The 13158-nt window shown below is 46.3% G+C and overlaps 1 protein-coding gene across 2 annotated transcripts in view; it reads right to left on the bottom strand.

Moving 5' to 3' along the window:
• Window positions 1-13158, bottom strand: part of GRIN2B (glutamate ionotropic receptor NMDA type subunit 2B) — a 219312-nt gene that overhangs the window by 182078 nt on the left and 24076 nt on the right. The window lies entirely within an intron of this gene.

Raw genomic sequence — 13158 nt, 5'->3', positions numbered from 1 at the left:
TAATAACAGTTCGCATTTCCACAGCACTTTTCATCCTCAAGCCACGTTACAAACACCAACAAATTAATCCTTGCAGCACCTATACAGTGTAAATATCAGAACCCACCCTGGTCTGGGGGCAAAAACAGAGCAGCGTCCCCCCGTCCACCCACCACCCCACTATGGGAGGCAGCATTGCTCGGTGTGCCCACCCAGGGCCATGCTGCTGTCCCAAGGAGATTTCAGGCATTTCAAACTAAAGACGACTCCCCCTCAGCACAAAAGGTTCTGCTCAGCTATTCATGCCCGTAACTCTGTTCTTCAGCAGCCCAGCACATTTGGAATAAATACACCAGCCCTGCACCTCTGATCTTGGGGATCCAGAAACAGGACCCTTCCGTACTCTTTGCTGCTACACATGCCTCTATCAAATGAGCAGAAAGCCACGGCAGCAGGGACAAGGGTGGCAAGACTTTGGGGAAGCTGAAAGTCCATGAAACAGTCCTACCTACACTGGCCACCCATAGGCAAAGGGTGCAAGGGGCCCCATCTCGCCCTGCCCAGGAGAGCACACAGGCTCAGCACCTGATCCCTCATTGTCATGCTAAGCAGAGAGAATGTATCCTGCATTGAAATTACCAGATAAATAAGCAGATAATAAAATAGATAATAAATATGCACCGGAGGAACCAAATCCACTTAGGAGGCTGAAAGGGACCACGGGTGTGAAGTGCCAATCGATTCCAAACTCTCTGACGGATCCACTTCCTAAGAGATGCTCACAAGGAGAACCAAGAGACTTTGAGAGTTTGGCAAAATGAACAGCTAACTTCATTCCGGCAGGACTGTTATCCTCCAATTACGAGTCACTAAATTAGATTCCTTCACAGTGAAATGCAGTCCCTGCTCCTGCAATGCTTTATTAACTTTAATGCACTCTATACGCTCTCTGTCTCTCACTCTCTTGCTCACTCACTTTAATGCTATATTTGTTCTCTTTAAAATATGTCTCCTGCGATCCCTCTGCATAGACTCACACAGTATATTACGCTTGGTTAGGCAATGGCTAGCTGTGATGCCCAGGGAGCAGAGCGTAGGTTTTTCCCAGCCCCTCTCCCACCAGGAATACTTTACAGGGCCTTCCAGCCCATGGCTCGGATAGCAGCAATGCAGGAGCTATGCAGGCGATCATGGCAGCTGTCTGCCTTCATGCCCAAATGCAGAATTCTCCCACTGGGAAAAATGCCAGCCAAGAAACCCATTCCCTTCTCTTCACCTGCATCAGAGCCAATAAATCTCTAGCATCTACCTCCAGGCAGCAGCAAAGAGACCAGATCCTGAAGAGCACATAGGTGCCAATCTGTTGGGTGTCTAGCTCATGGGATGCGCCCCCCAGGCAGATTCTTCCATTCAACACAAGATGATGGAGGTCCCTGTACAGTGCCAGATCCTCAGGCTTTGGCCAGATATGCAGCAACCTGCCAGGGCAAGGAGGAGGCAAATGCAAAGAGGAGGTCATCAGTGCCTCCACAGCCAACCTGGCATCTCCAATTTTGATCCTCAGCCATAAGCCCCCTCTGGATCAGGCAGAGCAATGCTTAGGTAGCTTGTGTTGTACCACCCAAGACAGCTCTCCCTCCATCTCTTGCTCACACGTACCACTTCTGTCATGCTCATGATGTGTTTCAGGTGCTCCATGGGTGGTCTGCATGCCAGAGACCAGCGTCCTTCTGACGGAATAGCAGGTACCAGGTCCAGGCTGGGCTCCCTCACAGGATGGGACCCAGGGATGTGATAAGGCAGAGGAATACCAATAAATCACACCTAACCCAGGGCCGAGTGGTGGTCTCCACCATTCAGCTCCCACAAGGCAGCAGCAGCTTCACTGTGCAGAGTTGAGCTGCTCAAAGTGCTCACAGCGTTACAATCCCTTCCCTGCCCTCCTTGGGGCTGACTTCTGTTCACAAGCAGTAGCCACTATCCACACTTCTGCTCACACACAAGTGCTGGCTGTTGGAGAAAGGGACAAATGTCCCAACACAAACCCCATCTCCCTTTCCTCTCTGGTCTGGCTCACTACAAGCCCCTTTTGAATGTGTGCTAGTAGAGGAGAGGCAGGGGTAAACCAGCACAGACTTATTATCAGATTAAGGTGACCCCAGAACTATTATAAAAAATGTGGGTTTACATACACAACAGCAAGTTTTATCCATTAATTTCTACGCTGTTCAAATGCAAAAGTTTGAGGCACCCAATCAAGGAAGCACTGGAGGCATCATGCAGACCTCCTTCTGAGTGATGCTCTTGTTTCCAGTGAAGAAAAGAAATGGAGAAATTCACACATGGAGCAATTCACAGACATCTGACAAGGCTGCAGTTGTAAAATTTGCCCTTACTTGTTTCAAGTAACTTTAATATTGCTAGAGTCTAATTTCACCAGTCAAGAATTATTTTTAAAACATGCCAGTGTATTTTATTACAAAGTATTTTACAGGAGCAGGTTTTTCCCTTGGTAGTGGTGTGGGGCAACACAGTGTTTGGAGTCTTTTCTGTGATTTTGCCACTCCAAAACAATTTAGCAAATCCCAAACTCCAGTCTGGTTAGTAAAATCCTTTACACGTTACTCTACACTATTATATTGTCCCTTACTCCCTGGAAAATAATATGTGACAGGGCCATTAGACAAAGTGGTTTTACAGACATATCTATATTTAGGTATAAACATGCCTGTAAAACCATTATACCTCTATAATCTCATTTTGCTTACCAATAAAACATATCCACCATTGTAGAGGAATGCAGCATCTACTTAGTGCTGCAGAGCAATGTTACACAATCTCTGTTAAAATGGGAAGGGAAAGCTAACTTCTCCAACTGAAAATGCAAGAGGAATGTAGGTAGTCAGACAGTAATTATTCAGACTGGAATTTGGCCAGGACCAAAGGTTAGATTGCTTAAAAATATCATGGGAACCTTATTTGACACTGCATTTTTATGTGGATCAGATCTAAGATAAGTATTAATAGAAAATTATTAGGCTGCACAGGCAAAATACAGCTCAGCATTTAAAGGTATTTCTGGACGATATTTCAAAATACAGAAAGTACACAAATAGGTCACTGTGCATTCAACCAGGCTAACTGTAAATACAGTACTACTCAGGCAGTGTACAGCAAAGCTAGGCAATCTTCAGGTCAGATAAAGAAACTGAGGCAGAACAGGAGCTGGTCCCACGAGTTTGGGCGCAGTTCTGTCGTGTGCCAATGCCAGTACCTCCTTCTGCTGCAATTGTGCCAGCTGGGCAGCCTTGCACAATAGCCCCTTGGGAGGTATTTGCAGGCCCTCAAAACCCTACCTCCAAGCTCAGGACAGCAAGAGGAAACTAAGTCCTGTAATACTGCAGTCCCAGACAAAAAGCTGTCTTGAAGGCAGTGAGGCAATTAGGAGGAAGGCAGTGAGGCAATTAGGAGGAAGGCAGTGAGGCAATTAGGAGGAAGGCAGTGAGGCAATTAGGAGGAAGGCAGTGAGGCAATTAGGAGGAAGGCAGTGAGGCAATTAGGAGGAAGGCAGTGAGGCAATTAGGAGGAAGGCAGTGAGGCAATTAGGAGGAAGGCAGTGAGGCAATTAGGAGGAAGGCAGTGAGGCAATTAGGAGGAAGGCAGTGAGGCAATTAGGAGGAAGGCAGTGAGGCAATTAGGAGGAAGGCAGTGAGGCAATTAGGAGGAAGGCAGTGAGGCAATTAGGAGGAAGGCAGTGAGGCAATTAGGAGGAAGGCAGTGAGGCAATTAGGAGGAAGGCAGTGAGGCAATTAGGAGGAAGGCAGTGAGGCAATTAGGAGGAAGGCAGTGAGGCAATTAGGAGGAAGGCAGTGAGGCAATTAGGAGGAAGGCAGTGAGGCAATTAGGAGGAAGGCAGTGAGGCAATTAGGAGGAAGATGACGCTTGGACAGGAGGCTGAACAGCGTGCACTAGCCACCAGCAAAGGGGACTTCTCAGGGATATTGGCTTCATCCTGGAGGAAGAAGAGCATCACCTACCTCCAGCCTCCCCCTCCTGTACTTGCCTGGAGGGCCATGGGGAAGTTCATATCCCAGTGCCTTCTGGGCTCTGCTCACTGGGAGCTCTGATGAGGTCCCAACACTGCCTAGAGGACTTCAAGCCACTGAGTCTGAATTCAACAGCTAATTTTGCATCTGCACCAACTGCAATGCTGATTCCCAGCCCTACTCTCATCCCTGATCACTAGCCCAATTCCAGGACTCACCACCACCCTCAGTCCCACTACTACCTAGAGACGGATGTCCTGCCAGCTCCAGTGTTAGCCATCAGTGTTACCCTGCACTTCAGTATTTGTTCATCTTTGACAGCATCTTAAATCACACTGGCTTCATTTTTCAGTTTGAGCAGTATCAGACAATGATTCAAAAAGCAATCCTTGTGTTTCAGGCCCTAGCTGGGAGTAGGAAGAAATCCACCTCACTTGTGAGATACTCTACAGAACTGGAAGGTGCTTTGTGCCTGGTATCCAACACACCACCAGAGAAAAATAGCGAGTGCACTAGAAGAAGTTGTGGGGAAGTTAACATTGCACTAGACGAGCTACTGGGCTGTCTGATAAGGAAATACCTGTAGGTCCAGACCAAAGACGAACACTATTTCTATGTTTACCAACTGCAGAAGAATGGTACATATTTAATCTTTTTGTCTACTGCCGGCCTCACAGGTTTTGCAGGAGCTAAGACGACCCATGCAAAGAAAGGGGCAGGACTGATTGCAACCTCATAAACTGTTACTCCTAAGAGCTGGGGCTTAAAAGCTATAAGTCAGACCATAATTTACACCTAAGTTTCTCCAACTCCCTGATTTTTGGGAACCCAATTTCAGCTTAGGACAGCCTCCCATTCCCCTGGTTACTGCCATCTCCCCAATCCAGACACACTGCATATTTTATACCTCTGAAGAAGCACTCCTCATGTTCTAACACTGCTTTAACCACTGTCCTACTGCACCTTCGGCCCAGGCTATTCGTATGCTGACAACTCTTGCACTGCTGTTCCCCATATTACTGCTTACCAGGTAGGTGACATAAGTGCCCATAAATCTTCTTCTGGCTCACAGCCCTGTTGTTCCAGGAATTTTGTAAACAAAGACAAAGGAGAGGGGGATGGATCTGGGGCACAGTGAATGCGTCTTCGAAGCGCCTGCACATTTCAGGTGCTGATAAACAGAATGAATGATATTGCAGGAAAATCTCCATACATTCAGAGTAGGAAGATGGCTGAGACTAGAGACAGTGGAAAGTGCCATGCATAGTGATAAATGCAAGAACAATCCAGCACCTGGACCAAAATTGTGGTGACTCTGAGTAATCACCCTCCCAAGGGCATTTCAGTAGTTTTAGATGAAAACTTGTAGAGTTTAGTTTATTTAACTAGCTTTGAACATCACTTATATTCTCATTCTAATATACAAATGGTCCTATGGCAGTGGCAGAACATTTCTCCAAGGAGCAGGTTTTCTTTCTGCTCTTCACAACCACTGCCTCTCCAACATGTACCTTTGTCCATGCCTGTAACGTCCCACAGACTCATTTCTATCTAACTTACAAAATGCTTCTTTTTTCCCTTATTTCTCCCAAGTCAGCCTTTTTTGGGGGGGAACGCATCACACACCCCCAACCAAAGGCTTCAAAGCCCTTGGAGCTCTTTCATTACCTTGCCGTTAGCTTTACTGCCGTGGACACTGTGTGGAAAGTAGCACGTGTTTACTTCTATTCTCTATTTTCTTTTAAACTGTTCTTTCTTTATTAAACCAGGTACAAATTCTTCCCTGACTTGGGCAGTGTCAGATTCATCCCATATATCAAATACTCATTCCTCCCCATCTCCAGCAGCTCTGTCTATCCAACAGGTGTATCCAAAGATAAGGTGAAAAAGTGCTTCCCCTTTTTCTGCCCCACGCAAAGAAGAGCAATTCTCTCCCTACACTTAAGGCGGTACAAAGAATGCTTTGATCATCAATTAGACCCATATCATTCCCAACAGATGAAGAACTATGTCTCATTATTGTAAGCTTGCCCAAGGGTAAGTTCCCAGTGTCCTTCCCACTTCCTCCCACCCACATATTTTACATATCATGGGTGATGGCTGATACAGCCACAGCCTGCGAGCTTCTGTTGAGACCCACACCAAGTGATTCATAGAAATTACAAATTAAAATTCTCTGCTTAATAGTCTTGCCCTTCCCCCAGTCACTTCAGGATTGCTGTCTACGGCATCTGCTTTAGCACACTACCTGCTCTGAAACGACTCAGACAATAGGATTACCACTGCTAGGAGACGGCTCCAAGGCTCATATTTAGAAACATTTCCCTAAACTCAGCCTAAATTTTCCCTTTGCTCAGCTGTCCTGTTACTTTAATAATATCTCCTTCATTCAGCCTAAACAATTTCTCCCTCTCAACTCACCGTTTCCACCCTGAAAACGCTTGTAGATGGTTATCTGATCACCCCTTGGGACTTTCCTCTGCCGCAGCAGAAGTTCAGCTGTGTTCATCCCTCCTCCTAAGTTGAGTCCCCTCGGGTCCTCATCAGGATGAGGGAGGGAGGATGAAGGTAACGGCCGGGCAAGGGAGAGCAGGAGCGAGTCTGACCTGCTTACCCAGGCTGGCACACACGTGCAGCGCTGCGGGAGTCAGTGTCACACACACAAAAGCCATTAAGCGAGACAGCAGGTCAGTCTGGCACTGCCCAGTGCCAACTTCTAAATGCCAGGGCATAGAAGCTTGGCACAGCCATCGCTCTCTGCAAGCCCGGCTTGCGGAGCCAGGCTGGAGCCACCATTCCCCTGCCAGGATCTCACACACACCCCCAGCATCCCGCTTGGACAAGTTTAGAGGGATGAGACAGGCCCTTCCTGCCAGAGACTGAAATATCCTCACCACCTGGAGGGTTCAGTTGCCACAGCTGTCACTCCCTGCATGCTCCATTTGAAACAAGGGTTTCAAAGCTTACAAGACGTGCACCGTTTCCCACTTCCAACCCTCGTCTGCCCCATCTCAGAACTGGATCCAGGCTCAGAGCGACATCATCAAAAGCAAGGGATGTGTCGCTGTGCGTGCAGGACCCCTCCAAAAGGATTTCAGCATGGCTAAAAGCAGCTTTGCCTCCTGAAGTGCAAGACTAGGTTTAAACAGGCAGCAGAATGCTGCACCAACCCCACGCCAGTTTTGCCTATTAAATTAAACTGGAACAATTTGGTAATCCATGTGGCAATCCCTTCCTTCCTTTCTTAACTCTCCACTTCCAGTTTTCATTTCCAAGCAGGAATCAACAGCACATTAATAACATAAGGACATTAAAGACTGCAATTTCCACAAGCTAGAGATTTAAATACCTCAGATCCATGAGAAACACACATTTAACTTCACTTGGATGGTTTGGAGAAGCACATCCTCAGCATTTCTCAATAGTTGGTGTATTAATTTGAAGTTTTCTATTCAACCTTAATCAATTCTGCATTTTGTGCATTGGCAGATTGTTACATTGAATTTCAAAATTTAAAAAATGAAAACTTTTACTTGCAAGAGTGGAAGGACTTTCCTGTTCCCCAGACTCTCTCATGCACCTCATTCAGTACCTGTTCATTCCCTGCATTATTTCCTTAAAGGGAAAACACAGAGCAGGCAGGCAGAGACTGCACTGTCTCCTGAAGGCAGCTGCCAAACACCACGCTGGTGCTGAAATCCCACGGGTTACTCAAAGTCTCGCATCAAGAGACAGTCTTAAGTTCTTTGGATGCCAGATGCAACCACTGTAAAAGCCAAATCACAAAGGTTTCTTAAAACGAACCTTAAGTGGGAAAGAAAATATGATTTTTCTTTTTTTTAGACAGAAATTGGGTGATTCCTTCTTCTACAATGTTGAGAATACCAAAAAGGGCATCTGAACCAGAGGGAGACAGCCTCACACTACACCTGCACTTTGAACACAGTCATCCAGTTTGCTGCCAATCTCCTCAGATATAATGCGTGACATGGGATAAAGCTTTAAAACATAAACCTGCCTGTTCCTTAGGAAAGATCTTGATGGGTGCATGTTTCAGTCTTGCAGCCCATGCAACAAGGGCGATCTAGGAGAAACTATTCACGCTGCCTCTGCTCACTGAGGCACCATTACAGCAAATATTAAACAGCCCTAAAGCAGAGTGCCAGAGCTCACCAGACCTGATCAGGTTCTCCTAAAGGTGTTACAGACAGCAGAAATGGCAGAGAAGGTGGCTTGATGCCTGGAACACCAAGCTGCAAGGGGGGCAAAGAGGCCGCTAAGTGGAGGCAGTGGGGTGGAGAGAGAGAGATGCATCCTGTGAGCTGGTCCAGGACAAAGCCGCAGTGCTACGGACACTGATGGGCCACATTTCACAAACTGCCAGCATCCCTCAGAAGCCTCGTGACCTCTTGATTTCCACTGGTATGCAGCATTTTGGAAAATGGGGTTTAGTCACCAAGGGACCCTGTGAAAACACCAGCCTTGCTTGTGAAATGAGACAGGGAATTAATCTGGAGGTGAGAGGACGTGTTTTCAGCATGGGCAAAAAGGCATGCCACAGCCATTGGAGCCAAGACAGGTCAAAAGATGGCACTGGTCAGGCCACTAGAAATGATAGACGAGTACCCAGAAAACTTTGTTATGAGTCTCCTTCCTTGTAATTGCCTGTCCCTTGTCCCTTCCCTTTTCCTCACTCTGATCCTTGGTAAAGGACTTTTATGTTCCTATAACTACTTATAGAATAACAAAATAAAATCTACCTAGGAGAAGTAACAAGGGAAACCCAATGTGTGACACCAAAAAAGAGTGCCATGCAAGATGTTTGGAGCTGTACACTCCCAACCCAGAAGCATCCCAAAAAACTCATCCCTTTAGAAAAACTTGATCCTTACAATAAGTACTAATGCCAGGATGAAGGGAGAATTGACAACTGCAAATCAGCAATCTTTTGGGTGGTCTCATTTTTCTTCTCCTTTCCCTCTTTACTCTCCACACCCAACACTCTCCCCTTTCCCAATTTTTCTCTCCCTGAGTTCAATGACCAGTAAGGCACCAGCCATCAAGCCGCTGGATACAATATGCTTTCACAGTACATTAGTGCTGTGCACCAGACCATGCTGTGCCTGTGATTGTATGACAGGTCAGGGCCGATTCGTCTTACCGAGACCTTCAATCAACAGTGTCCGGAAAGCTTTCCCAGCTGGAGGGACCCAGCCCAGCAGCCACTGACCTCTCCCTCTGCTCAGCACTCGATCATATTTATAGAGTTGCAGTGACAGAAACATACATAGGCAAACCCACATCTGGACCATGGCTGGTCATTGGCTGTTGATGCTTGAGGGACAGGGATGGAAAGGCCCAATCCAGTGCAAGCAAACAGATTAGATTTGGCTCAGCTGAATGCCATTTCCCTGCATTTTTTCCTCTACCTTCTGTTTTCTCCAGCCTCTCAAATTCATTCATGCTGGCTGCTTCAGCCACCTTTCCCAGTAGCTCACCTAGCTGTTCATTCCTCCACGTGCTGGCCAATGCATACGAGGACGTACCAGCCCATGCCTCTTCCCAGCCCAGCTCCACCAGTGGCTTCCTCAGGGTGCAGCTCAGCCCCCTTGAGCCACATCTCATTTACACAAAAGTCACTATAGCTTACATTTGCAGCAGGGAAAAAAAGCATTAGTAGAAAGAGTAAGAGAGAACAACCAAAACCAAACAATTGTCACAATCTTTATTCTTTAATACCCTACCAGTAAATAAAAATCAATACTGTGGACAAAGCATAGTCCTGAGTTACTTATGCTTTAAGGTCTGTTTACACTTTTAAAACAGCGTAAGAGGGCTTAAGTATAAGAGAAAACCCAGAATTTCAATATTCCCAATGAACTTCCTTCAAGCTACAATATATGCCCTAATCTACCACCCTTCTCAGCTTTCTCCATTCATCACTTATCTCTAATCCATTTTTTGTCCTTCATGGCTCCCACAGTCATTCCATTCCTCACTTTAAGCACTGTCATATTTTTGGTCCATCCTTCATACCTCTTAGCTCACTTCTGTTCACACTGTTAGGTATCTGGTTTTAAATCTTGAAAGCATGGAGGGAATGAACCACAACAAGTGAAGTCTTGTTCTAATCCCTCATACCACCATCTAAAATCAATAACCATTTTTTGAAAGTGTAAACACCATTGTTTTCTTCCTCACCCTTCGCCTTATTCTCCTCATCAGAAAGAAGGAGATGCATCTTCTCTGCTTCATAGAGTTAGAATGTTTAATTATTTATGGTATTTAAAGTACTTTTGGCTCTCAAGCGATAGACGCTACAGGAGCTGAGATTATTATTATTGCTTTCCATTGCACTTCCCCGAAGGCAGCAATGTCTTCTTGTGAGATCATACCCAACATTACTCACAGGATCCCAAGAGAGTGTATTAAAACCTGTATGTCCAAGATCTTCAGGACAATAAATCCTAGTTTAGCTAGGAGCAGAGAGAAAGGAATTGCTGTAATACCATAAATAGTTGTCGGTTTCCAAGCAAAATCCCTGATATTCAATATCGACTTTACCACATTGACTCAAACTGCAAAATACTGCTGATCAGTAGTTTCTCATGAAACATGTCGTCAGCAAATGCCGGTTTGTTAAGCCTATTCTCATGAAAATATCTCAACTCATGACACAATTTCACCCACTCCAAAGCAGCTTCCTTGCTGGCAAGGAAGAGCACGAGCAATGCAGAGCTTTGGAGAGTGAGGCAGAGCTGCAGTGGTCAGCCAGCCTGCCTCTAGGGTCCGGGCTGGAGGTGCAGCTCCTCTGAGCACTAGGACTCATCCATCCAGCAATTTTAATCCAGACCTGGAAATCTCCTGTTTCATCCAGAGATCTGCTCTGTGGGTCTGCCATGGATCCAGGAAGACTGGTTCCAGCAGCTCTCAGATGGTGGAAATGTGAAGCCCAGCTCCATCCCAATTCACTTGCAGAAACTCAAAATACAAGATCTCCTAGCCATGGGTCTCAGAAATGGAGGCCCTTGGACCCTGGATTTAAACAGATCTGGAGAAGGTGGCCAGACCAGAGTCACCAGGCTTTTATAGCTTGGCCAGAAAGTCCTGGGAGCTCCGGTTCCCTCCTAAACAAAAATCCTGGTCTTACACGATGGAGCCTGGAGACCCCGAGAGTCCTGGCTGGGGCTACAGTGTCAGAAGTACCAGAAATCTGGCATTCATAGAGAAGTCCTCAGATGTAATTCTGAGGGCCCAGGGCCTCAGGCCAGGCCATGAGTGCCCCACAGCTGCAAACCATGCAAGCCCCGGGAGGAGCCGGGGGAAGAAACTAATAGCTGTGACAGTTTCACTGCACTTATTAGTCCCTTTTATCAGTTCCTCTGAACTTGTAGTTTCCCAATATTTGCAGGGAGAGGGAGGGAATCTTGCCATTAAGTTCAGACTAAAGCTAAGTTTCTACCTCTGAATGCACCCCGCCTGGAAAACCTGCTTGCAGCCTGTTGCCCTGTCTGTGATTCTGTCAGACTTCACAAACTACACTGCATGGTGCCTGCTGAGCACCTGAGTGAGACTTGTGGAGAAACACAAGGGGTTTCAAGGGGTGCTGGCAGCCACAGGGTATCTGTTGTCATTGACGAGTGTACAGAGAGCAACTGCTCTGCTTTGGGGGATTTTTTTGTTGACCAGAGACAGTCAATAAAGGCTGGAGTAGTCCTGGAGTAAAGAGAGAGATGTTGTAGTCCACCCCAACACAAATTCTTCTTCCAGTTCCAATAATTTCCTGGGTTACACTGCCACAGCACAATGTTGAAAGACTAGTGCGTTCCCACTGCAGAATTAAGTATAAGGTAAAATGGGGGGGTGTATGTGGTTTTTTTATATATACATACACTATATATTTTTTTTAATATAAATCTATATATGTATTTGTTATTATTGTTTATTTTTACATATATAAAATGAGCATATATGCGCTCCATCTCATCTTCAACCAGCAGACAGGGCTGCATTTCTTTGAAGGAGGAAAGCAGGTGGGAGAAGCAGCTCTTTGCAGGATGGCCAGTTACCCCTTTCCTGTCAGGCCTGAAATGGCACCAGTTCCAAAATGCACTAAATCCCTGTATTCCTAAAACCAGGAAAACTCAAAAACAGCCAGGGAAAGGGAAAAAGAAAAAAAAAAAAGAAAAAAAAAAAGGTGGAGACAACATTCAAGTTGCATCCCTTTTACATCCAGGCTGGTTCTTGTAGGAAATCAGCTTCCAAGATAGAAACTCAAACCTTGCTGCCACACCAGGGGTCAGTCCCTGGCACAGAGCAGCTGCTCTCCCTCCTGAGAGTTGTTTCTGGGGTGGAGGCAGAGGCACCACTCAGCCAGGAGGTGGGGGTTTAGTGGCTATAGCATCAAGGCTGTTTTCACACTGCCCATCTTGAAGTGCTAGAGTAGCACTGAAGTGCCAGTCCTGTCCTGTGAAGGGCTTTTGTACAATTCTGAGGTTATAGTGCCATATAACCATCACATTAAAGCATTCAGTTAGCGACAGGCTGCAGTCGTTAGCTAGGTCTCACCCTTGTTTGTATATGACAGTACCAATATTGACATCCTGAACAGACAAAGATTATATGCTGCAAATATCACCCAGCCCCTAAAATGAAGTAGAGAAAGCAAACCAGGTTGCCTATATGAACTGCCTCTCCAAACCTTGCCTCAAGCTCACCACTCGTCCCCCTGGAACTTCCCGGGGCTACGCTCACTTTGGGGTTTCCTTGTTTCCCCTTCTCATCACAGCTTTGACACTCCTCCAGGCCAGGTTTGGGCCACAGAGCTGAACCACAGGCTCCCCAGTTTCAAAAAAAAAAAAACCAACCAAACCCAGGCCTTGGATGCCATGCTGGCTCCCTGCAAAGCCTCTCTGACACAGCCCCTGCTTTTGTGTCCTGTCAGGATGACACTATGACAGGACCTCATTTCCAAGCCAGGAGGCATTTTTGCATGCAGCTGCACTGATTGTTATATATATGAAGATGCTCAAGTGCAGTAAAATTCCCAGAGGCCTTTGCACTACGCATTTCCACTACCTCTGTGCCAGATGGGTGTAAAGCCCCTCTGATGTCATGTGGCAGCATTTTAAAC

The sequence above is a fragment of the Haliaeetus albicilla genome, chromosome 28 (assembly GCF_947461875.1).
Source record: "Haliaeetus albicilla chromosome 28, bHalAlb1.1, whole genome shotgun sequence".
Classification (NCBI taxonomy): Eukaryota; Metazoa; Chordata; class Aves; order Accipitriformes; family Accipitridae; genus Haliaeetus; species Haliaeetus albicilla.
The sequence above is the reverse complement of the archived record's forward strand: the minus strand, read 5'-3'. Positions and strand labels throughout refer to the sequence as shown.